The sequence below is a fragment of the Dermacentor andersoni genome, chromosome 1 (genome assembly GCF_023375885.2).
Source record: "Dermacentor andersoni chromosome 1, qqDerAnde1_hic_scaffold, whole genome shotgun sequence".
Taxonomy (NCBI): Eukaryota; Metazoa; Arthropoda; class Arachnida; order Ixodida; family Ixodidae; genus Dermacentor; species Dermacentor andersoni.
In genome coordinates this window covers 59094164-59119276 of record NC_092814.1, presented here as the reverse complement: position 1 = coordinate 59119276, position 25113 = coordinate 59094164, and the positions used below count along the sequence as shown (strand labels likewise).

The 25113-nt window shown below is 44.5% G+C and overlaps 1 long non-coding RNA gene across 1 annotated transcript in view; it reads right to left on the bottom strand.

Moving 5' to 3' along the window:
• Nucleotides 1-22000: 22000 nt before the first annotated feature.
• Nucleotides 22001-25113, bottom strand: part of LOC126546174 (uncharacterized) — a 29645-nt gene continuing 26532 nt past the window's right edge. Inside the window, exon 2 of the long non-coding RNA XR_007602531.3 lies at nt 22001-22080. This is a non-coding gene — a long non-coding RNA (uncharacterized lncRNA). The remainder of the gene's footprint in view (nt 22081-25113) is intronic.

Below are 25113 nucleotides of genomic sequence, written 5' to 3'. Positions count from 1 at the left end.
GTTAGACTTGAACCAGTGAACAAGCTATTCCAAGTTGTGAGAAAAATGTAAGACCATTTATGAGACGAGTGATCCAACATTTGGCCGTCCAGGTTGCCCGCGTCAGCAAGGGCAGTTTAGCCTGTGCTAAACGTCGCTTGTGCCTACTGTACTGTATCGGAAGGTCCGTCCACGCCCGTGGACGGACCTCCTGATACTTTCAAGATCTCGGTCATGCAACCGTGCGCACTTAGCGTTTTCGAAGACGGTGCAGAAGCGTGTCATACGCAGTCATACAACAAGTGATCTTCCCTTGCCTCCAACAAGGTTCCTCGACTGTTCGAAGAAGCTTCGAGGACCAAAAAGAAAAACGGTAGTAGCCGTATGCACAGCTAAGCATTCAAAGTGTCTCTTCTTGGCTGTTTGCGTCGTGGAGGTTGTATTGTGCTGAATGCCTTAGTAGCGGCCATAAATAGTCCATGCGTCAACCGGGTATGGGTGCAAGGAAACCACGTGCTCGCACGTCGTCTGCTTCCGCGCGTCGCTCTTTCCCCGGCTGTTCTGGCGTCGTATTCAGACGAATACATACCCCAACCTGCACCACCTACACAGAATACACCCCACGAGGTTCACTGACGAGTGCCCGTGGTGCACAGACACACCCACACTAAAACACATCACATGGGAGTGCCCCAGGAGGCCTCCGCACATAGACAGTCCCATATTACACCAACATTCACTAATGAGGAATAGGCAGTGGGAGGCATGGCTTGCGGACGAGAGTCGGGAGAGCCAGTTGGCTCTTCTGGACCAAGCCCAGCGAGCCGCTCGTGCCAGTGGGGCCCTGGTATGGGGCTCTTGCATTGCCCAGGGGGCGCTGCGAAAAAGGTGCTAAAAAGCGCCCTCTGTCCTAAAATGGGTCGTACCAAGCTCGGTCGTCTGCTTCGGAAAGCACGTTTACAATATGGACCCGCCACTTTCGGTTGTGTTGTATCACGGCCTGCAGCGAATATCGGGCGCCGGAGATATTTTTCAGGGGTGGCACGCTGCGTAAAGGCAAGAAATTATGCAGTGCCGAATACGTGTATGCCGTTCAAGAATTAAGCGGCGAAGTTTTAGCGCGGTGTCAATCGCAAGTGAAGCGAGTCGCGTACGAAGTGGAACTTCAGGTAAGGTTTGCACGCTGCTAGATTCAGGCGCACAAACGCGAGGAAATGCTTGCTATAAGTGAATCCACAGCAGCGATAAGCAGACATCATGTGTACGGAACTGCTCGAGCACACGACGGTACGCGCCGCGACGGCAGCGGTCTTTCGACATGCCGCGAAACGGCGGGTCTCCTGCACTCTTTGTTGACTGCATGTCGCTAAACAAGTAGTTATGCCTGCGTTGTAGTAGCGGCCATCTGTCCCTTTTAGTAACTGGTAATAACTGATGCAATGCATATGAGCTCGCACGTACGTGCGAATCGCGCTGCAGCGCGAGCTTGTGCGCTGCTCGCTTGATGTAGCTTTTAATGACAACGCTCGAACATCGATCTGCTGTACTCAATACTGTCTAGCTGCGATGCCTCAACATGCTGGCTTGAGGTCAAGTATGAGCACATTTAACTCTCTATAACCTGTGCTGCTCGTAGTGGCCGGGGTAGTGAATTGTCACCTAATCAGCCCGGCTATTTGTGGTCATTTGCACACACCTGGGCACTTCACCACTTCGCACCGGTCGAATTGTTAATTGTCACTGTGGCCGGGTTTCGAATCGTGAATCACCAGCCATGCCTGCTGCTATGTCGGTCTGCCGTCGGGACTGTAGGTGCAAAAGACCGAATTTTAGAACGCAGATCTATAATCAAGCAAGCTTCAAGACAGGTGAAGCAGTCAGCATGGCGCGAAGTTTCGCTTACCCAGCGCGACGAACTGCAGTTAATTACCCAGCGCGCCCGACGCTCCGCTTCGTGAGGCCTTGAAGAGAAACGATAGAATCGGATGTTGGGATTCAGGCCTTCTTGTTCATGGCAGCCCACGACGCAGCAGTATCGATGGTGACGCTTTTTCGATGCTGAGCTAGGTCCCTCCGGATCGGCGTCGCCGATTCCTTCTGCTTCCAGCATTACGTCTCACGGAGAGTCCGTTTTCGTGAAACTATAGGCTGCGGCTAGCTCGCAGCGTGGTCGGCGTGGTCTGTGAGAAGTGACGAGCCTTTTCGCACTCGCAACAGGGCAGAAAAAAGTGCGAATCGACGCAAAACTCGGCCTAGAAACGTGCTTCGCCACAGCCAGGGCTCAATACGACCCAAGCTGGTACGACCCAGATGTCGTTTCCCGCGCCGCCACCAGGCGCCGCTGCTATACCTCAAACTCCAGCGCAAGACGCCCATAGGGGCTCCAAACATCGTGCCTTATTTTATTTACACTGAATAAAGTTTTACTCTCTCTGTTCTCGACAGCCGCTACGGCGCGCGCTGCATTACGACAAAGGTTACATTAATTACATGAGTGTGCATGGATTTTCGTGCTGTTAGTGTCGTGGCTTTGAACTACAATACCAGACAAAATCTGGTGTAAAGCTGAATAAAAAAAAAAAAAAACGATCAAAGCGACGGAAGCTGTTCGACTTTGGACGATATATTTCTACTTTCTGTGCAGGAATCTTCAAATGAGAAAACGTGTGAACTGGTGCAACACATTCGCAGATAGTGCATCCATCCATGGAGCCGAAGGTAATGTGTTCGCTTCGAGTGCCGAAGCGAATACATCACCTTCGGCCCCATGCACGGATATGCTTGAGCTGCTAGCTCAGGCCGACCTCTCCGCCTTTCTAATAAATGATCTATCTCTCTCGAGTGCCGAAGTGCGCACCGTTTATAAAGGCGGCCGTACCTAATTAACGTCAGAAAGACGCGCTAAACATTTAGTGCGTCTTAGCACCCGGCACGTATACAGTACCAACTCGTGCATACCTGTAAATTTCAATTGACGCGCGACCACTGGTTGGATGGCCAAAATAATGGAATTTTAACTCGCTTAGGAATTCGACTCTGACCTCGCGTATCTCCCGGTATGAATAAGTAGGGTTTCCGGCCGATAAGTGCCGCATCTAAGAAAGAGTGCATAAAGCAGATATGACGACGCTGCACAGAGCACGGTGCGATTGGAAGTTTGTTGGCAAAAAAAAAAGTATGGAGACCACAAACAGCGAAGGCGTACAACAACAAAGTTCATTGTCAGTAGTGGTTCAGAAAGTTTGATGCTGGGAATTGTTTGTGAGTGTATATGTGTGTGTGTGTTCTAAAGATATTTAACGGACGTGCGGGCACGAAGCGATTGCGAGCGTACGCGAAAATCCGGCCACATTGTACATATCGCAAGCAATTTGTCGGCGTGAAAAACATATGGGCGCGTACTTAAGTTTTATTGTTTCCTGGCAAAAACACGAAGGCGAAGTGACAATGTTTGTAGTGCCTGTTGGTCTACTTGTGGACAGTGAAAATCTGGCCACCGCAAATCAGTCTGCACACACTAGCTGTCATGCTGTCACACGCTGATCATACTTCGCTAAACAAATCATTCAGCTACAATAAAAAACTAACCATTAGGTGACCACTTAACCAAAACATACAAATACAGCCAGTGAAACGCATGAGAAACTTGCGTCAAACTTACACAAAAACTGGGCAACACTGAAAATTTGAACAGTCCAAACACAAAAGTCAGACAACATTGTTCTTGTCAAAAAACTTTACGTTTGAGAAGTTGAAGAACACTTATAATCTCTTGATTTATATATTTGTTTGCTAGCAGAATGGTAAATGCTTTATGATATAACAGACGAAGTTTCAGGTTGATCGCTTTACGTTACGTGGCGCCATCTTTAAAAAAAGCCTACATTGTCTAATAAATACGCTTGTTTCGTTCTTGAAGTCAATTTTTTTTAATTAGCGTATTATTCTGACAAATCATTCTCAGTAGGCTTGCTTTATAATATTGCGGTGTGCAGCTCACAGCAGCGTGTCGCGTTGAACACGGAAGCTTGTCGTCTGCAATAAAGTACGTTCTCACGAACGTCCGCACGGTTGCAATAATTAAACGACTGTCGCCGGTGTCTCTGAATCTCTATGTCCAGAGGAATATACAACGTAATGTAATCGATGGCCGTCTGATTTTACTTATGGGTTCGTAGCGAAATATTTGTCACGTAGTCAGATCAGTCAGTGTCTAACTCGATATGGTCAACGCAAATAAAACAAAAGTGGTCACCCATCTAAAAATTCCACTTCTTTATCGTACAGATAATTGACGGTGTGCTTACGCTGCGCCTTTCGTTGCTATCTTGTAGGCTTCATAATTTTCGCGCTTTCATTGGTTCGCATACTTTCTTAGAATATGGCTGTGTCGCTCAGGTCTGGAGAGCATCCACATTCTAGATATATACGCGTTTTTTATGGTTTGTGTATGCCTGTGCCTGGCCTGTGTTAGCCGCCCTTCCTGTGTCGTCCAGAAAACGGAACGACCGAAAGGAGTCAAAATGCTGTGCACCTCTTTCGAGCATGTTTGGCCCGCTCATCTCGAAAAGTATGCGCTGTGCACCGCTGTGCAGTATTGACAGTACCGTTCGCGCATTGCTGGAAGCAGATTTTTTAAACAATGCTAAAAAAATTCGGATTCAAGCGTCTTCTCGCGTTTTGCTTATTCAACGCAAAATAAGCAGCAATACTTTAGTGTAAGTCCCTTGAAATCACACTTCGTGCGAGTGAATGCAGCGCTTCGGATCCACATTTGGAAATATATATAGTATATATTTCCAAATGTGGAGGCCTGATTTCGTAACGTACGCTGCATAGAGGCGTGTCACTGCAGGCATAGAATTACTTTAGAGTATGTTTAAACATTTGTTTCAAAGAACGAGCGTCACACATGGCTTGGTTCGTGGCACCTTTGACTACCGCTGGCCGCAGCTGGGAGCTGCCACCGCGGTTTCTCCAGCCCGGGCCGCTCGCTTTCCGCTCGCGGCATTTGATATGCCTTTAGTTATCGGTCTCGATACCTAAAAAAATGTTGCTGAAACGGCCACACTAACCCAGTTATATTCGAGGGGCCGCGCAGCGGACAAGCAGACGTACGCAAAGGCAGACGACAAACTCGGCGCAGCCGCACGAGGCGATTATTGATCAATAAATATAAAAATTAAAAACAATAAAACCTAGAAGGCATCGTTACGTGACCATCGTTACGGCCCAGTCATTAAACAGAAGAAAGGAGGAATCACGGTAAAATCACCTAAGCACTTGTAAGACAGTAAGCGGCATTTACGATTCACCACGCGCGCGGAACGTACCAACGTTACTACAGGCATTGCTACGGCCAATGTCACGGCCGGCGCGCTGTTCCCAGGATTCAATCCGCGATGTGCGTATTTGTTACGATTCCCCCAGCCTCAAGCACGGAGCAAGAAACATTCCTCCGTGGCCTCAATTAAGTGAAAGCGAGGAAAGAACGGCGTCAGAGGTCATCCCGCATGCCTGACGCCATGCTCTCGCGAAGTTTTTTTCTTCTTTTTTTCCATGGTTTTTGTAGAAACGAACACTTGCCATCACGTAAACGGTTTTCCCCGAAAAGAAGGTGTTCTATATATACGAAAAAAAAAAATACTCGAGGGAACTTTGGCACTTGTCTACGAGAACTGCATGTTTAGCGGTTCAGCCTGCATGGGAATGATGGTACAGACCATCCTTTTAACCAAAAGTCAGATAATTGATTTTAATTAAAAACTTCAAGCCCATCATCCCAACTTGTAACTGATTAAAAGCATGCAGAAATCTGACGCTAATTTCTGCACCTTAATGAATTCAGGTCAATTTCATTTAAAAACAAAAACAAAACGAAACTGATGTTGAAGAGCATGACTTTCGCCCATAGCAGATTCCTAATCAGCTATTCATCGTCAGGCGAGCACGAAGCACTCGTTCTTATCCTGCCATACTTTTGCCTACTTCATGCTACACTCTTAAAATTTTAAGTTTGCACCCTTTGGGACTTATGTTGTCCCACAACAATAATCATCATGTCTGAGCCCTTGCTGAGCCAGAGTGAAAAGAATGGGAAACGAAATGAAACGTCAGATAACATGGCCTCTGGTATATATCACGTTCGGGATGAAAAATTATGATACGATACAATACGCCCATTTGGCTCCCAACTGGGAACATTACTGCCAATCTGGTCTGTACCTGAAAGTTTCATGGCCAGTTGGTGTCCAGCTGTCGAGCCAGTTGATTTCTACTCAGCCTCCAACTGGGACCAGTTGCTGGCCAACTGGTCTGTACCTGGAAATAACATGCCCAGTAGGCTCATAGCTAGAAACAGTTCACTTCTACTTAGCCTCCAACTGGAACCAGTTGGTTTCCACTCAGCCTCCAACTGGGTCCACTTGCTTCCCAGTAGGTACCCAGTAGAGTACCAGTTGTATTTCAACTGGGACCAGTTGATTACCAAATGAAACCACTTAATACCAATTGTAACCACTTGAGTTCCCAGTTCAGGATTTTCACTAGGGTAAAAATTCCCTTTTTGGCATTTTTCATACTAAGTTGTAGTTCATCTAAACAAACTGAACTTTTCGATGTTTTATTGCTATTACATATGCTTTGAAAAGTGTGCTGTAACTTTCATTTGGGCGCTATAATTGTGCGTGTGGTGAAGGACGTCTTCCATACACATTCATGGGAAGAACCACCCTCGTCAGTTCAACCCCTAAAGTGTCAGCAACTGTGAGAGGCAAAGTCTGCTGTCACATGCTGGCATGGTGGATGGAGCTGGGAAGCTGCACTCTGTGTAGCATTCATTGGGATTTGCCTAGCATGCACTTTGTAATCAGCCCAGCACTTCCTGTAGGTCGCAAGCACAATTGTATTCAATTCATTGGTGGGTAAAGATTACAATGGGTTGATGTGCCATTTCAGAATAGTGAATAGAGAGTTGTTTTGAATGGGCAACTTCAAATTTCTTGACATTGTGTGATCCAGGTTGCTGACGGCTGGATGTCGCTCTTCAAAAAACAAGATATATGGTATTACGATCTTGTGCTGCGTGTTGAATGTGGCAGCCTTTTGTGTAATACAAATATGCGACTATATATAATGTGCACAGCAGCTGATTCATACTCTTCGTCTACCGAAACAAATAGCATGCTGGAAATATTTGAGCATAACATTATAAGGAATTCCTCATTGGTCATCTGCAATATTTCTCCTGAGAATATCACATATTCCTTCCAGCGCTGGTCACCGAAGATATGTTATGTCCTATATGTTTGTCAACTTTTTTTCCTGATACCGGTTCATGTGCCAGAGGTTAAGATATAATGTATTGATAATTGTACAACTTGTAAAAAAGTGGTTCGCTGTGCACTGTTCAGATGAGCTCGGCAGGCACATACTTCTGTTGCGTTAATGGGTGTGTGTGTGCCAGTTCTCTGCATAGACAGCTACATTGCCATCTTAAGTCCTGTTTTAATCCTAATGTACTAGACGACAAAGGAGCTCAGCATCGAAGTCTACAAAAGTGCGCAATATTTTGCTAGTCTAGCGAACAGACGACCCGGACGAGTGCCGTTATTGAGAGAAGCTGATGGAGCCAAGTCTGACAAGCTTGGTTTACAATACTTTCCATTGTGTTGAATTTTCTAGAGGTGGCTGGTGTGTGCAACCGTAACTGTGAGTGCTGTTGAGGCTGTAGAAGGAGGATATGCTTAAGAGAAGATGCTATTTGAAAAAAAAAAATTACTAGAGATTTGAATATACTGCCATTCATACAGCCTTTTATGTAGATTTCAAATAGTATGTCATTAGTTTTTGTGTAACTGCTGTATTTTTTTGGTTGTGTCCTACATAACTGCAAAATATAGTATAATCTTTGGAGGCACTTCCCCATGTATAAAATTTTCACAAAATGCATCACGCTCTAGCTTAGTTAGCTCGTTGTAGACTGCAATGTGCCGATATCTATCCTAACAGCATGTAAAATTACCGGAACTACGCAAAAAAAAAAAATAAAAAAAATTAGGAAGCTTTAATTAATTTTTTTCACAATCCCATGAAATATAATCTTGCATTTTCGCAGCTATATACTGCTGAGAGACATTGCAATTTCAAGTAGGTATCAGCATTCCACATATCTTGAAGTGTATGTGTGCCAAATTTCGCTAGTATAAGATAATTATGAGTGCCCAAGGTTATTCTCATGGCAAAAAAGATTAGTTGAAGTTTACTAATCTTTTCTTGCATAGTTCGACTAATTATATGGGCAGTTTGGATAGATATCGGCACTTTGCAGTATACAAAGAGTTAAATAAGCTTAAAGCACGATGCTTTTCATGAAAATTTTATACAGAAGGAAGTGCCTCCAAAGATCACTATGTTTTGAAGCTGTATTGGACATAACTAAAAAAATATAGTAGCTACACAGAAACCGATGACATATTTTAAATCTACATAAAGATCTCTATGAGTGGCAGTATTTTGAACTCTCTAGTACAAATAATATATATATATTTTAGTAGCATCTCCTCTTAAGAAAACTATGTGTGTGAGTTGTCGAACTACAAAGGACTGCTATGTTGTCTGCAATAACGTAAATTAAGTAGCATGATAGCATCAAATAAACCATGAGTGAAATAACTGATATCTTTAGTTTTTGTTAGATTTTTTAAGACTACTCATATTAACTTGACGGTTTATCTAGCTTCACATCAGAAATTGGATGCCAGGTGGGGAACAATGTCTAGGCATGTTTGTGTTCCAAAACACAGACTGGCACCGCTGGTGCAGAGATGAAGCCGTCTTCTTAGGTAGTTGCTTGCTGGAAGGAATTGGAACACACCCATGGAGTTAGGCAACTGAAAGCGTGTCTGGCATCTGCTCTAGGGGCTGATTGCACACATCATCTCCCCCATAGTTACATGCCCTGCTATTAATCCTTCGTGCTCTCTGCCGCTGCTACCTTGCAAACCATGCATGACAAACCAACTAGCCCAATAATGTTTTGTACGGTTTGGATTAAGACCCCTTCCATAACATCCGATTGACTCTACCTGTGACATTTCTTTCCATTTGATATCCTTATTCTTTTAGTTCTTTCCACGTGAAAAGAGGAAGCTGTTGCAATACATGACTAATAATTTTGGTTACGTTTTTTTTAATTAAAAGAATTAAGAGGCAGTGTCCATATTATTAACCATGAACGGGCCCTCAGATGCGGCCGTCTTGTATGTTAGACCTTGAATGCATAGTCAAACAGTTTCAGACTGATCAGTGGTAGGATTTTCACCTGGCCAGTTTTACACCAGCACTGCCTGTTCTTTCCTCATGGTGCCAGTTTTCCAATTCTTCCTAAATTCGCACATGACTTGCATTGCAAGCACTCTGTTGAAAATTCATAACTAACAAATTCAATTGATACAAGCAGATTCATTCCTAATTTCTTAAACTGTTCATGCATCATCGTGAAACTGTTTATCGGAAGTTGTGAGAATGAGTGGTCCTTCCTTTCATTTTTTTCTTCTGAGCTTTCTCCTACAAGTCCAAGTGGAACTTCTGCTTGTCGCTGATGTGTCTTCTCAGTGGCCACCCACTGCTGGCACTTATTGTGTCAGCTGGCACAACCAATTTGGGCCGCATGAGTAAAATGGATCCACATTTTTTTGCCCTGGGTTTATCCAATCCAACCAATGGGTTTATCCCATGGTCTTTTTTAAATCTTTACCAAATCTTATACAATAGTGCTGAATAAACTTTAATCGTGCCAAGTTTATACTCTACGTATCGACACATTATTTTGTTTGCATTTTTGTGTACAGTATACTTATCGCAATAAGCATGCAAGTTTCTGTTGTCTTATGCACGTGGAAGCTCTGTGCATGTGGGTGAAGCAGAGCTTTGGGTCTTTACATTTACAAGGCAAGCTTCGGGGTGATTTGAGGCTGCGAGTGGCACCACTAATCTATTGGAAAATTTTTTCCAAGCTGCAAGCTTTGAAAGCCTCTGCCATAATTACTTAAGTAGCCTTATAATGTATCTGGCATAATGAAATCTGTTATTTGTGATATATGGCATAGCCATGGTCCAAAGTGTGCTGACATTGTACTTTGCTTTCCACACAGCCTGTCAAATTTCCATTTGTGTTATAATTCCAATTCTCTTGGCTCATGGACACAAAAGCTGAGGTCCGGTCAGAAAGCGTTATCAAGTGACGTTTGCCCACATCAGCAGCAATGGAGTTACTAAATTTTGGAAGCTTCACCAGACGTTAATTGGACAGCATGTTGTACAGCTGCATAAAAGCAGCCATGGAGAGTGCTCGTGCTGATCGATCTTTACCTTGGTGAATTGTTCCAGAGTTGTCTCAACTACGTGGGACTAAAATCACGATTTTCACCAGAAATACTTATGTTCTAATTTTAGTTTTTTAGATATTTAAGTGTTGTGGTGCGTGACAGAGTGATGGCTATAGTCAGTCTAAGGGCAGACGCAGGATCCTTTATTTTGCAGACAACGAAGCTGCAGTCTTTGCATGGGCCTCAGTGGTCTGGTAGACCTCCGCAGGACCGGTGGAGTTGTGTGACATTGAGCTTGTTTGGCTGGAGGCGATATCAAAGGTACTGGAGGTGACGGCGAAGGAACAGGAATGGCGCCATAGGGTTCTGAACTTCCCGGGCTGAGCCACTCTCCTTGGGTTGACACCTCCTGTTCTCTGTTGTCTGGGCTAGGCTGGACTGAGTCAGGTGTCTCTGCCTTGGGAGTCATGGGTGACATGGGCACCCGACGACAAATTTAGTCCCAAGTGATGCCGGGCTCACCCATCTGGAGTATCGACCATGACCAGCTGAGAACCCTCGATGCCTTTGGGCAAAGTTGTGCACCCACGTAGGATCCCCACCCTGGAATCAGGAAGGCTGCAAATAACTCCGTGATAGAGATGGCACACATGTATTCAAGCGTGAATGAACTTCGAAATTCAGCAGCATTTCTGAAGAGGACTTGCTGCACGGTAATGGGGTACGTCTGTAGCTTAACAACACTCGCGCTAGCTTCATCTCGAAGCCACCGGATCATCATCATCATCAGCCAATTTTTGTCCACTGCAGGACGAAGGCCTCTCCCCGCGATTTCCAATTACCCCTGTCCTGTACCAGCCGATTCCAACTAGCACCCGCAAATTTCCTAATTTCGTCGCACCACCTAGTCTTCTGTCGTCCTCTACTGCTGCTTCCCTGCTTGGTACCCATTCTGTCACCCTAATGGTCCAACGGTTATTTACTCTACGCATTACATGAGGTGCCCAGCACCATATTTTTCCCTTCATGTCAATTAAAACGTCGTCTATACCTGTTTGCTCTCTGATCCAAACCGCTCTCTTTCTGTCTCTTAAAGTTATGTCTCGCATTCTTTGTTCCATCGCTCTTTGCGCAGTTCTTAACTTGTTCTCAAGCTTCTTTGTCAGTCTTCAAGTCTCTGCCCCATCTGTCAACACCGGTAAAATGCACTGATTGTATACCTTTCTCTTCAGTGATAACGGTAAGCTTCCAGTCAGCAGCTCACGATGTCTGCCGTATGCGATCCAACCCATTTTTATCCTTCTGTGAATTTCCTTCTCATGGTGGGTTCCTTATCATTAGTTGACCTAGGTAAACATACTCCTTCACAGACTCTAGAAGCTGACTTGCGATCTTGAACTCTTGTTTCCTTGCCCAGTTATTCATCATTAACTTTTTTCGTCTTCTGCATATTAATCTTCAGCCCCACTCTTACACTCTTCCTCTTAAGGTCCTCAATCATTTGTTGTAACTCGTCCACAGCGTTGCTGAATAGAACAATTTCATCGGCAAACCGAAGGTTGCTGACATATTCGCTGTCGATCCTTACTCCTAAACCTTCCCAGTTTAGTAGCTTAAATATTTATTCCAAGCAGGCAGTGAATATCATTGGAGAGATTTTGTCTCCTTGTCTGACTCCTTTCTTTATAGGTATCTTCCTACTTTAATTTCTTGTGTAGAATTAAGGTGGCTGTGGAATCTCTGTATATATTTTCCTAGGTATTTACGTAACCGGTCTGTACTCCTTTATTACGCAATGCCTCTATGACTGCTGGTATCTCTACTGAATCAAATGCTTTTTCGTAATCTATGAAAGCCATATAGAGAGGCTTATTGTACTCTGCGGATTTCTTGATAACCTAATTAATGACATGGATGTGATCCATTGTAGAGAATCCCTTCCTGAAGCCCGCCTGTTCCCTTGGGTGACTAAAGTCCAGTGTTGCCCTTATCCTATTGGAGATTACTTTGGTAAATATTTTATATAATACTGGGAGTAAGCTAATAGGCGTATAATTTTTCAGTTCTTTAATGCCTTCCTTTTTGTGGATTAGTATAAAGTTTGCATTCTTCCTGTTTTCTGGGACTCTTGCAGTTGGTAGACCTTTCGTATAGAGAGCCGCCAGTTTTCGAAGCATTATGTCTCCTCCATCTTTGATTAAATCGACTGTTATTCCATCTTCTCCTGCTGCTTCTCCCCATTTCATATCTTGCAAGGCCCTTCTGACCTCATCTCTAGTTATAGGAGGAGTTTCTATATCCTGTTCATTATCGTTCCGAATGAAGTTCTCCCGAGTCCTCTGGGTACTGTACAGGTCAGTATAGAATTCTGCCGCTGCATTTATTATACCTTTGAGATTGCTGATGATATTACCCTGCTTATATATCTTCAGTGCATAAACCTTGGTTTGTCCTATGCCAAGTTGCCTTCTCACTGATCTCAGGCTGCGTCCATTTTTTACGGCTTCCTCAGTCTTTATCATGTTATAATTTCGAATATCACTTATTTTCACCTTGTTGATCAGTTTTGACAGTTCCGCGAATTCTATCTTATCTCTTGAGTTGGACACTTTCAGTCTTTGTCGTTTCTTTATTAGGTCCTTTGTTATTTAGGAGAGCTTGCCTACTGGTTGCCTTGGTGCCTTGCCTCCCACTTCAGTTGCTGCCTCTGAAGTCAGCCTCGTTACAGTTTCATTCATTAGCTCTATGTCGTCTTCATCTCTCTGTTGCATATCTGTTTGCAAGCACCAGCCTGAATTTGTCTGCTTTTACCCTTACTGCCTCTAAGTTGACCTGTTTCTCCTTGACCAATTTTACTCTTTCTCGCTTTAAATTGATGTGAATCCTAGCCCTCACTAACACTTGATCACTGCACCTTACCCTACCTATCACTTCTACATCCTGCACTATGCTGGAATCGGCAGAAAGTATGAAATCAATTTCATTCCTCGTTTCACCATTGGGGCTTTTCCAGGTCCACTTTCTGTTGCTACGCTTCTTGAAAAAGGTGTTCATTATTCGAAGCTTATTCCTTTCTGCGAATTCTACCAGCACCTCTCCTCTAGCGTTCCTAGAATCGACGCCATAGTTGCCAATTGCCTGTTCACCCGCCTGCTTTTTCGCATCTTTTGCATTGAAGTCACCCATTACTATACTGTATACCGAGTTTGGACTTTTCTCGTCGCTAATTCAAAAATTCAAAATCTTCATAAAACTGATATACTTCCTCATCATCGCGACTGTATGTTGGAGCGTAGGGCTTGTACTATACCTTTTATTTGTACCTCTTATTAAGTTTGATTATGACTGCTGCTACCCTCTCGTTAATGCTGTAGAATTCGTCATTGTTGCCTGCTATGTTCTTATGAATTAAGAATCCTACTCCGTATTGCTTCTTATCAGGGAGGCCTCTATAACAAAGGACATGGCTGTCCTTCAACAACAGCAACAGCAACATATAAGCCTCACCAGTTCTATCTCACTAAGGCCAATGATATCCCAAACAATGTCTGATAGTTCCTCGAACAGTGCTGCTAATCTAGCCTCACTCGACAGAGTTCGGCAATTAAATGTTGACAGGGTCAGTCTCCATTGGCAGCCTGTCCGGACACAGAGATTCTTAGCACACTCTGCTGCGTTACAGGTCTGACCGCCGCGTTGTAGTACAGGTACTCCGCAGCTGCTGGGGACTGAGGGCTGTGAGTTAATTGTATATATATCATTGGGGAGGTTGTGGCCGAATACTGCACCAGGGAGGCCAATTCCTGTTCTGGTGAGGGAGTGTCCTTGTTGAAGCTTAGTGGGCCTTCCTAATTTGGTTGTACCTGGATTAGTATAGCCCCACTCGCTCTCGGCATCTTTCACCAGTGTCGGGTGCCACTCCAAGCCTACTGATGTAGTGCACTGGAGGATGTCTAGAATTGAGGCTGTAGTTGCCAATTGCCAAAGCTCCCAATGATGTCTCCACCCTTGGACAGCGCTTATAATAGAGGCCACTTACCGCCGAGTGCTTAAGAAGGCCAACCTTTGATCGTGTGAACAGTGCACTCCGTAAGGCCATTAGACTGTGAGTGGCACAGCGCACTGCGTAGGTGCTTTATGTTGTTGTCCGTCATGAATTTGGCAAACTGCTGGCTTGGAAACCGAGACCCATTACCTGATACGATTCCTTGCAAAAAGCCAGAATGAGTGAGCAGCTCGTGATCCATTGCGAGTGCCTGATCCATTTCATGTGTGAGTTGATGATTACCAGCTGTCAAGGTGCTCTAAAGAGAGTGCGTATTCCGGTAAAGTGCCCGAATAACCTGCATCTGGAGTCGGCATAGGCAAGCGGCTGAGTGTGTCTGCGTTGGCATATTGCTTCACGGCCCTATACTCAATGCAGCACCGGTATTGGCTTAGGAACAGAGCCCACCTCTGAATACGTGCCGATGCCATTGGAGGCACAGGTCGATCTCATAGAAGTCTGACTAGTCATTGATGGTCCGTGACCAAAACAAACTAACTCTCGATCCAGCAGGTAGTCTCGAAACTTTGTTACTCCAGACACCAGCGTCAGAGCTTCCTTCTTGAGTAGTGAGTAATTCCTTTGAGCGGGTGCGAACATGCGTGAAGGAAAATTAATGGGTTTATCCATTTTGCTTGTGCGGTGAGAAATTACAGCCCCTAAACCCAGCGGTGACGCATCACATTCCGACTGTACTGGCTGGTCGCGGTCGAAAAATGTCAGCACTGGCGAGCTCAGAAGAGTTTGTTTAACCAGGTGATATGAATTTTCTTGCTGGGTTCCCCACTGCCATTTCTACTCTTTTTCAAGCAGTTGATACAATGGAGCGAGCAGCGTTGACATGCGTGGCAGGAACTGGTGATAGTAAGACGGCAGACTAAAAAACGAGCGCAGTTATCTTGCATTTGTGGGCCATGGTGAATCGCGTATTGCAGCTAGGTTCTTGTCAAGCGGGTGCAAGACGTCTTTGTCAATGTGATGACCCAAGTAGATGATTGCGTCTATGGAAACGACATTTATCTGCCTTCAGCTTGACACTGTTATGTTGTAACCTGTGCAAAACCTCCAGCAGCACTGACTTATTGCCATCTTCATGGTTTGCTATCAATACATCGTCCAAAGACACCTGCACAGCTGGAAGGCTAGCCAGGACCAGTTTCCGTGCGCTGCTGAAAAATCGCAGGAGCCGAGGCAACCCCAAACGGAAAACGGTTATAGCAGAACAAGCCCTTGTGTTTATCATGACCAGTTTTTTTCACGTACCTGTTACCCAACAAAAGTTGGTTGTATGCATCCTTGAGGGGTAGAGTAGTGAAAAGGGATCTGCCATGAAGCGACGTGAAAAATGTCCTCAATGTTTCACAGTGGGTACTGCTCAGTTATACAGGCAGCATTTATAGTAGTTTTGAAATCGCCGCAGATGGAAAGGGACCCGTTTTCAGAACTAGTAGGATTGGTGCTGCCCACTGTGAATGTGCAATTGGCAATAGTACGCCTCATTCACTGAAAGGTTCAGCTCGGTTTCCACTTTATCATGAAGACCGTACAGAATTGACCATGCTTTGTGAAACTTAGGTTGGACGCCTTCTCGTAGGTGGTATTTCACAGGCTGCCCCTGAATGTTTCTGAGCCCTGGTTGAAAAAGGTCCGAAAAATAGGTCTAGAGGCTGTCTGGAGCTGTGGGAATGGATTGTACAGTAGCGAGAAAACCAGGCAGCAGTAGCAACAACGCTTGAATTAAATTTACCCCTTCCGCAAAGGCCAGGACCAGAACAGCTTATAACAGTCAGGGTGGCAGGAACAGTCTTCCCCGTGAAATATGTTTGGAGGCGCAGTTGGCTGAGAATGGGCAGCTTGCCCAGGTAGCAGCCAAGCCTATCTTTGCACTTCAATAAACAGGCCAGCTTAGGTAATGCTTCAGATACAGCTCCTGTGGAATGATACAATACGGTGATCCCGTGTCAGTGATCATATTCAGAGGCAATATGCCACTGCAGCGATTGAGCCTGTGGAACGACTGAGGCAGACTTGACTTTCCCCGAGCTTCGTGTAGTGTGAAAACGGTTCAAATATTGCCTTCCTCCGTTTCAGGTGCTGCACTCTTGCACTGAACGGTGTAAGCATTGCCATCATGCGTGTGACCGGTCCAAAACCCTGATTGGGAGCGGCATTTTATTGCGAAATGACCTGTCTTGCCACAGCGAAAACAGTGTGCCCTTTTGTGTGAACATTCATTTGCTTGATGATGGTGGTTTCCACAGCATGCGCAATCAGTAGGTCTTTGCTTTTTAACTGTGGTGCGGGTTTGATAGTGGTGCGATTGGCCAGCTATACTACACACCGCTGCCTCATATTGAGCTGTGTCATGGTGCTCACTTCCCGTGCAGCGGCTTCAGCAGCCGTGGCAATAGTTTCAGTTTCGGTAAGTGTGAGTGCAGTTTTTGCGAGCGGGACGTGTCTTTTGCGCAGTGCGATTCCGGATGCCACAAATGATGCAGTCTCGTAACATACAGCTTGCGGAGCTCAACGACATATTCTCGGAGAGATTCGCTTGCAGCCTGGTCTCTAGTAAAGAACTTCTAACTCGTGGCTTGCGCTTCGGCATATAGTGGCAATTAAAAAATGTGACTGCTTCCTGATAGCTCAGCTGATGTACTTTTCAGGGAGCGCAGTGTCCAGCAAGAATACCTACCACCTTCTTTGAGTGCAGAAACCAAGAGTGCCCTTTTCTTATCTTCTGTCATATCATTTGCTTCAAATAATGCTTCCAGCTAAGTGAAGTAAATATCCCACTTATCTTGATTTTCGTTGAAACTCGGGTAGGCGATCGCCCTCCCGAGCAGCCATGACCGCGCTGACGTCCCGTAGTCGCTGTAGCCTCCAGTCGCCTCGTCACCACTGTTGTGGTGCATGACAGAGTGACGGAGTTAGTCCGAAGGCAAACGCAGGATCCTTCATTTCGTAGACAACAGACTATATAAAGGCTGCTTGCCTGATGACGTAACACAAGAGGACCAGTCATGTTTAACACGTGTTGGCACAGCGCATCATATTATTAAGTATGTAAAGAAGCTCCTCGCCAAGTTTGGTTATTATCTGCTTGATAGAATGGAAGAAAATAAGCCTTTTTCTACCCAGCAGTGGAACGTGTTTTCGCATGTTTTGAGATTTTTGAATCGTGAAACATTGTTACTAACTTCGAACCATCGGGCAGGACATCACTCTATAATAACTGAGGTGTGGAAATTTTATGAATTTTGCTAGGCTTTTTCTGTCCTAAAAAAAAAAATCTGTATACCTAGCCAGAGTAATAGTAGTCGGAAGCACTGCGTTCACTGGACCATTCAGAAGAGCATTGTCCATTTTGCTACGATTACCGTATGTACTCATGTAATAGCCGCACTTTTTTTCGCAGTCTTGACAAGGTGTGGCCCTTAGATAAGGGTGGGCCATTGCGGGCAAGTCTTTCTGGTCATGTGTAATACCCTTGACGTCTTTGTACCAAAAGAGTGACCATTGTTTTCATAATGCATATATTTGTTCACACAGGCATGCTATGCAACAGATGCCCTTCCAACAAGTGCGTTGAATCTGCATAATTTTCTTTTTTTAGAATTTGGGCTGTTAAGGGGGGACACGGCTCTTTGCGGCGAAAAAATCGCGAAAAAATCGATTTTTTGAAAACCAAATTTTCGATATCTGCAGCTAATATTCCTTTAATTCACCAAGTTTCGAATCTCGGGGAAGAGTATTTCGTCCGCAATATCAATTTATAACATCACTGTGAGCTGAATTCCGCGCAAAAACAGCCCTTTTTATCGCGGCGCGTAGCTCTTTTTCTACGCGCGCGATCGCAGCCATCTTGGTCTCGTTGGAAAGAGGAGCCTTCCGTCTTTAATTTCCCGCCAAAAGTGACTCCGTCGGTACGCCAGTGACGCTGGAATCCGGGGAGCAAAAAAGCCCGAACGCGCGATCCGATTCGTTGACTAGCGCACGTGACCAAAAACGCGTGCTGTGGTTGGCTGCGCGAGGTTCCCATCGTCTGCTCCACTCCGCAGGCGACGCGACTGCGCGTCTCGTAGGTTTGTTGGCACATGCCCAACGATGTCCGATCCACCGGGAAAGTTCGCCACGAGGCACAAGTTCGGCAAAAAGAAGAAGCGATCAAAAGATGCGAAGAAGAAGCGATCAAAAGAAGAAGCGAACTTTCAAAAGCGCTCCATTCCTTCTGAAAGCATCGAGAGTAGTTCGCCGCCAACCGCAAATGATGCCGAAGTAGGCCTAGCCAGCTCACAAATGAGTGAAATCGTTACGGACAGCGGCTGCGTTCGGCGTGACACTGCAATGTTGCAGCATGCGGATTTGTTGCAGAGGGAGATGAATGCTCAAAAAAACTTCGAGTTCTTGCGTCAACGCCAGCAACAAAGCGGGTGTTGGATTTGCTCACTCGCGCCGACGGCGTTGCAGCCGCGCCAGTCGACGCCGAGGCAGGCTTCGCTTTCCTCAGTAGGACTCCGTGAACGGACTGATGTCGTCAAGTGCAAGGTGTGCGGCGGCAGCGTCGCAGTAGGCAAAAGCGAACGGTAATCTGGCTTCGCAATAAAGATCGTTATCACGTGCGCGTGTTGCGGCGATATCGCGTCGGCATGGAGCTCGACCCGCGTGAACAACCTTGCCGCGCGCGCGATGCAAGCCACCGGAAATCGGCGAACGGCGCTAAACGATGTTTTTGCCGCATTTGGGTGGCCGTGGTCAGAGCGACTACATTCCTGGTGGCTTTTAGCCACTTTCACTACAAAATAATGCAAAATTATTTCTGTACTTTTGATTAAAAGTGAATGTATTCCTTTTTTCTCGTTTTCTCAAAACACCGACTTTTCACTTGTACGCTATGTAGGGTCAGATTTTGGAATTTATGCTTTAAAAATTTTCAATTCTGCTTTAGATCAGACAGTATGGTAGCCACAATTCTAACAGTAAAGATTGAATTGCTATAAAATTACTAATATTTGATATATCAAAATAGTATTCCTACCATTATGTTCCTTATGTTTTCTAGTACCCAGGCATGTGCCAATACGAATTTCGTAGTGCATTTTCCCCCCCTATTGTTTCTGCAAATTATGAACAATGAATTTCATTTATCTTCAGAACTAAATGGCCTATTAATAATTACATATTTGAAATCAGCCCAAAAGTCTTAACAAGAATGGAAAGTTTCATGAATATTGATGGAAAACATCATGAACATTATTTGAATTACAGTGTCCCCCCTTAAAGAAGCGAAAGTTTCATTCTTGCCTGGTTGGACCCCTGTATCATCCTTGATCAATTTAGTATTCAAGCATTTGCCGTAATCACCATGAACATGTCGTGAAATGTTTTTTCTTGTTTTCTCAAAACAACATTTTTGATGGTAGTGTAGTTTTGGAGTGACGATATCTCTGGTTCTACTCATCTTATTGCAATAATTCTTTTTTCATCAGAAAGATGGACAAATTGGGAGTGCAGTAGGCCTAAAATGTGAGCAAATATCATTACAGAAATTTTGAAAAAGTAATAATTTCTCCAGGGTTTCACTAATGCCTTCTGCTTACAAAAGTTTGACATTCTGTAACTTCGGCATAAATCAGTTTAGAACATTCATTCTTGTAGCACTGCAACCTCTGATCATTCAACATCATTTTCATGTGCCAGTCTCCTTCATTAACAGCCAGCATTGTAGAGAGAACTTGCCTCCAAATTAGTCCATACAAAAAAACATGAATTGCTTATATATTGAAAAGTACTTGTTGCATGGGAAAACCAATTGAATATTTGAAATCAGCATGTCAAAATACATAAGTGATGGAAGTTTTATCAAATTGTGGCCACAAATAAAAAATGAAAATTTAAGTGGGGTGTCCCCCCTTAAGTTGGGTACGACTCTTACACGAGTGAAGCCCTTAGTCGAAGATATATGGTATTTTCTCAGAGGCCTGGTTTCCATATTAAGTTACTTAAGCTTTAATGAGGCTGAGCTAATGTCATGAGTAAAGATTTCAAAGGAGCCCAATTTGTGGACTTTGTACTGTGGAGGGCAGAGAGTCTGGCTGAACGGCAAGGTGCTTCATGTTTTCAGCGGAATAACACTGCATCATTGCCCACTGTTACAGTGTATCTATAAACACGCTACAAATGTCCCGTGTTCTCCAATAATCGCCCTTTGTTTTGTATCAATCATCATCTAACCTGCTCTTAAACTTTTGTTGCGTAGTGTATATCCTTGCGGCCCGCCACTGACGATGCATGCACATTTGTGGAATGCTCCATTGGGCTGGTGGGTGCACTGTTGAAAAACTGGATAAGGCAATCTGTGAACAATTAAAGGCAACATTACCAGTGATGTGTAGATTCAAACCTGACATGTTAGTGTGTATAAAGTAGCACTTCTACCAGTAGATTTGTCTTGTAGAAAAACATTTTTGCTGTTCTGTGCGAGAGTCTGGTCACTTTGGCCTCTTGAATGCGTTCATATTCCATTTCATATACTGCCCACAGGATCCTCACAATTGCGGTCCTGTTCGTCTTAGCGGCCTAAGCACCTAGAGTCTGCTTTCGTTGGAGGGCTATGCTACTTATTCACAGTCAAAAGTTTAAATAGCTGTTCATGTTAAGGTGGTTTGTTTTGTTTCCAAGTCATACATAACTTCCGCTGCCATAATGAATAGTGGAAGAGTTCTCTACTGTTCAATAAATCTACTTGCAGAGTCTTCACGAGTGTAGAGACGAAATGTCGTGCCAGCACGCATGTATGTACTATCAGCGTCTAATGAAACGTGAACAGCGGTGGGCATGGCCCAAGCATTAGTAAAGGTATATAGTGCATGCCATCCAGTTATCACTATTGACAGGCATGCACATCTGGCTTGGCCACATCACGCGGTCCCCCTGTAGTGAGATATTTTCACTTTTGTTCTGGTTCTTACACTTGAAAGGGAGAAAATAAAAATAAAAGAGAGCAGAGCTGAAATTTGCAGTTTACAGCGAGTATTGTCGCACAGTTCGCCGAAACTGTAAGTGCTATCGGCACAAACAGCAGTGCGCGCGGTGCAGTTTGCACCGTCATCATTATAGATTTGCTCATGCGGTTTGTCGTTTGTGCGCCACATTCATTCTTTCAGTCAGCAAACTTGCGCAGCGTGGTATCGCTGGCAGCCGCAATGGTGGCCGGCGTGGGCATGCCGACCGCATTTGGGCATTTGACTCTCAAACGAACGCCGTGCGGCCAATTCGGATGTTCGTGCCTGTCAATGGTGATGACTGGACGCCGCGCACTATACCTTTACTTATGCTTGGGCCATGCGCACCGCTGTTCACATTTCATTTGACGCTGATAGTTCACTATTAAAGAAAGCAATAGTGGTGATAAATTTCCTAATGGCTCACATTTTATGCTAACCTTAGAAACAGATGGCCTTCATTATCACATATTTTTCTTGTTTGCTAGCTATGTCACTTTGCAAAATGCTGACAATCATCAAGTATGATGCAGAATTTAAATCTTGCTGGGAAAATCTGAAATGGTCGCCGAACTGTCTCAGTCATTTAGAATGAAGTGACGTATCCGTGCTGGAATTAACTCCCATTGTTCGCAGGTTTCTTATTAAAAAAATTTTTATTTCAAGATATGCAGAAATCGTTTTTTAATACAGAGGTGCCTCCAAAGTCCAGGTGCATAGCAGAGTCCTGTAAAGAAAAGGAATAGTGAAGCATTAGCAACATGGTATAGTAACACAACATGAAGTGGCGCCTGAAACCAGCAAAAAAGAAAAAAAAAAAAGAAAAAGAAAACACTGCTGAGAGTTAGTGGGGCTACACTAGTCCAGGTGCAACCAAATTAGGAAGGCCCAGTACGCTTCAACAAAGACTCTCACACCAGAACTGGAATTGGCCTCCCTGGTACAGTATTTAGCCACTACCTCCCTCATGACCCCTTATATATATATATATATATATATATATATATATATATATATATATATATATACTAATTAAGAAAAAGAAATGGAGCTGGCAGGCCATGTATGCATGGGATGGATAACTGGTGGACCATTAGAGTTGCAGAATGGGTGCCAAAGAAGAGAAGCACAGTCGAGGACGGCAGGAAACTAGGTGGGGTGATGAAATTAGGAAATTTGCAGGAGCAAGTTGGAATTCTGGAAAAGTTGACCATTCTGTAGAAAGGTCATTAAGAAAGTTCGTAACCAAGCAAACGAGCACAGTGAAATATGAGAGCAAAGCAGAGGGCAGCGGGAAATGAAAAACGGGGATACCAAAGAGAGCGCGAAGAGGAAGGCGTAGGAGGAGGGTACAGCGGAACTATGAGGCAGAAAGTGGAGGAGGAGGGTATAGTGAAAACATGAGAGGTGTAGTGCCGCTCACGAGAAGCTTTGCGGTAACGATGGCTACGAGATGGTACCAGAGTAGCGCACGTCGTTTGTATGGAAACAAAGCGCAGCATAAGTGGACCTTTGTCTGCGGCAGCTGCTATGAATTGCGCCTGCGCGTCACGATTAGTGAGGCAGTCGCGCCACATTTCCTTCCATTTGCCATGTGCCGCATGAGACAGATTGTCCGCACCAGCCAATATATCGCGAAATGAAAACACGTATACAGCTGCGCTCAAATTTCACATTAGGGGGTATTGTAAACGTTGCAGAATTTTTTTTACATTTGCTCAATACTTTCCACCACAGGTAACACACTTATGTAACCTTTGGAACCAGTCATCAAACCAGACTTTCCATGTTTCATCAGGGAACTGAGCACACTCATCATCCCAAGCTCTCCGAAGGTCTTCCTCGTAGGAAAACATCTTTTCTTTCAGCCTGTTCTATAAATAAGGAGATAATGCTAAGTCATACAGAAAAAGAGTAATTGCCAAATAATCTATGCAACCTTTGGGGCAGTGTGCAGGTGCATTGTCAGATGTCAGTTGTCTAGCCTTGAGTGTGGATTGATGTTTTTGACTGCTTAATCAACTCTGGGCAGACATTTTTCAGGGTACGATTTCGCTGTGACGGTATTCTGTGTGTCTAGCTAGCACTATACACATTCAACAACACTGTTGACATTAAGAAAAAAAAACTGCCTCCATTCTTCAGAGATTTTGACTTTTGCAATGATGCAAGTATGGCTTCATCTTCAAAGGCTCTTTGTTCTAGGCAGCTCATAATGGCGCAGCTAGGTTTCGCCGTCTGTAATTATGTTTCGACATATGTCTTACCATCTGCTCATTCTTCAAGGCATGAAGTATTTACAGACTTCTGACTTGAAGGTGTGCATGCAAAACAATAAATTGCCGGCACAGGCCTGTCTGCCTCGAGCACCTTCCGCACAGTGATGTTCTGCTCTGAGACAGATGAAGCTGAATTTCCTGACCCTTGAAGCTCCTTCCTCGTTGAAATTTCCTCACCAGATGTCTAGATGCTGTCAACTGGGGGAGATCGCGACTCATTTTTTACTTCAGCGAAATCCTTATGACAGCAAAATTCTTCCACACATTGGAACTGAGCCTATTTTTTCAGCGCATGCCTTTGTTTCAGCGTGAGAAAATATTAACCAACACAATTTGGAAAATGTGGCTTACACAATTACACTGTTTTGCCTTTGAGACTAAAAGAAAAATAATAAAATTTTCTATGCTTTCATAATTTTTCTACTGTCTTTTACACAACCTTGTTAATGGACACTAAAATTAACTCAATTGTCTGTTAAAGCCCACAATGCAAAGAAATGGTGGCAAACGTAGCTTTCTAACAAGAGGCTAGAAGATGTCTTTCTTTGGCAATTTTCGAATGTGTTAAGTGAGTTTCTCTGCATGGAACTTTTTTCTGTGCTTCCTTTGCAACATGCTAAATGCATAGCAATGTGTATTTAGTGTGCCTTACGTACTGTTATTTTAAATTTTGGTGGGAAAATATGAAAAAAATCACAAAACTTAAGAAATGAGACAGTTCTTGCGTGTGAATTAAAAATAGTCTTCTCAGATTTTGTTCAAATTGCCCCAGAATTATCTCCTGTCATCAGTCATCCACCACTATATGCAAGAACAAGTTGCATTGTTTTGTCCTGAGTAGAAAAGAAAGAAATCACGAATAGTGATGTACAGTCTCGTCCACTCTTAGGGTGAACACGGCTCACCGTGGCCGCGCTCCGCGGGGCGCCAGTGCGTCCGGCGCGGCGGCGCATCGAAGTGAAGCGGCGCAGGCGCACACGGACCTCGGGGAGGCGCTTCGCGTCGTCTGCTACAGCGCTGGAGCGCGCCGCTCTGTCTTTGCTGTAAAGTACACTTCGCTAGACCCAGGTGACTGAGGGACCGAGGCGGCGTTGCGGGTAGGCGCATTTCACTAACTAGAGCATTTTCCAGCTGGTTCGGTCTACAGCTTGTGAACAGCCTGCTTAATCAATATACATTAACAGAAACGAGCTTCTCACCACATGTACATTAACAGAAACGAGCTTCTCACCACATAAATCACTTAGCATGTTTTTAATAAGTGATGAGGGTAAAAATAGTCATTTTTTCGCGCTCTTTATTAGGCTGGGGCGTATAGCCGACCCATGATAGTCGTGTCAGAGAACCCAGCCTGAGGCTGTTTTTTAGTTACCGAACGGTGGAGGTCGGGTATGCAGCAGCCGCCGCAACAATGGTCATGCATTCAGTCACTCTTTGCCGGGCTTTACGGGGAGCATCCGCCATCTTCTTGTAAGCCTGGA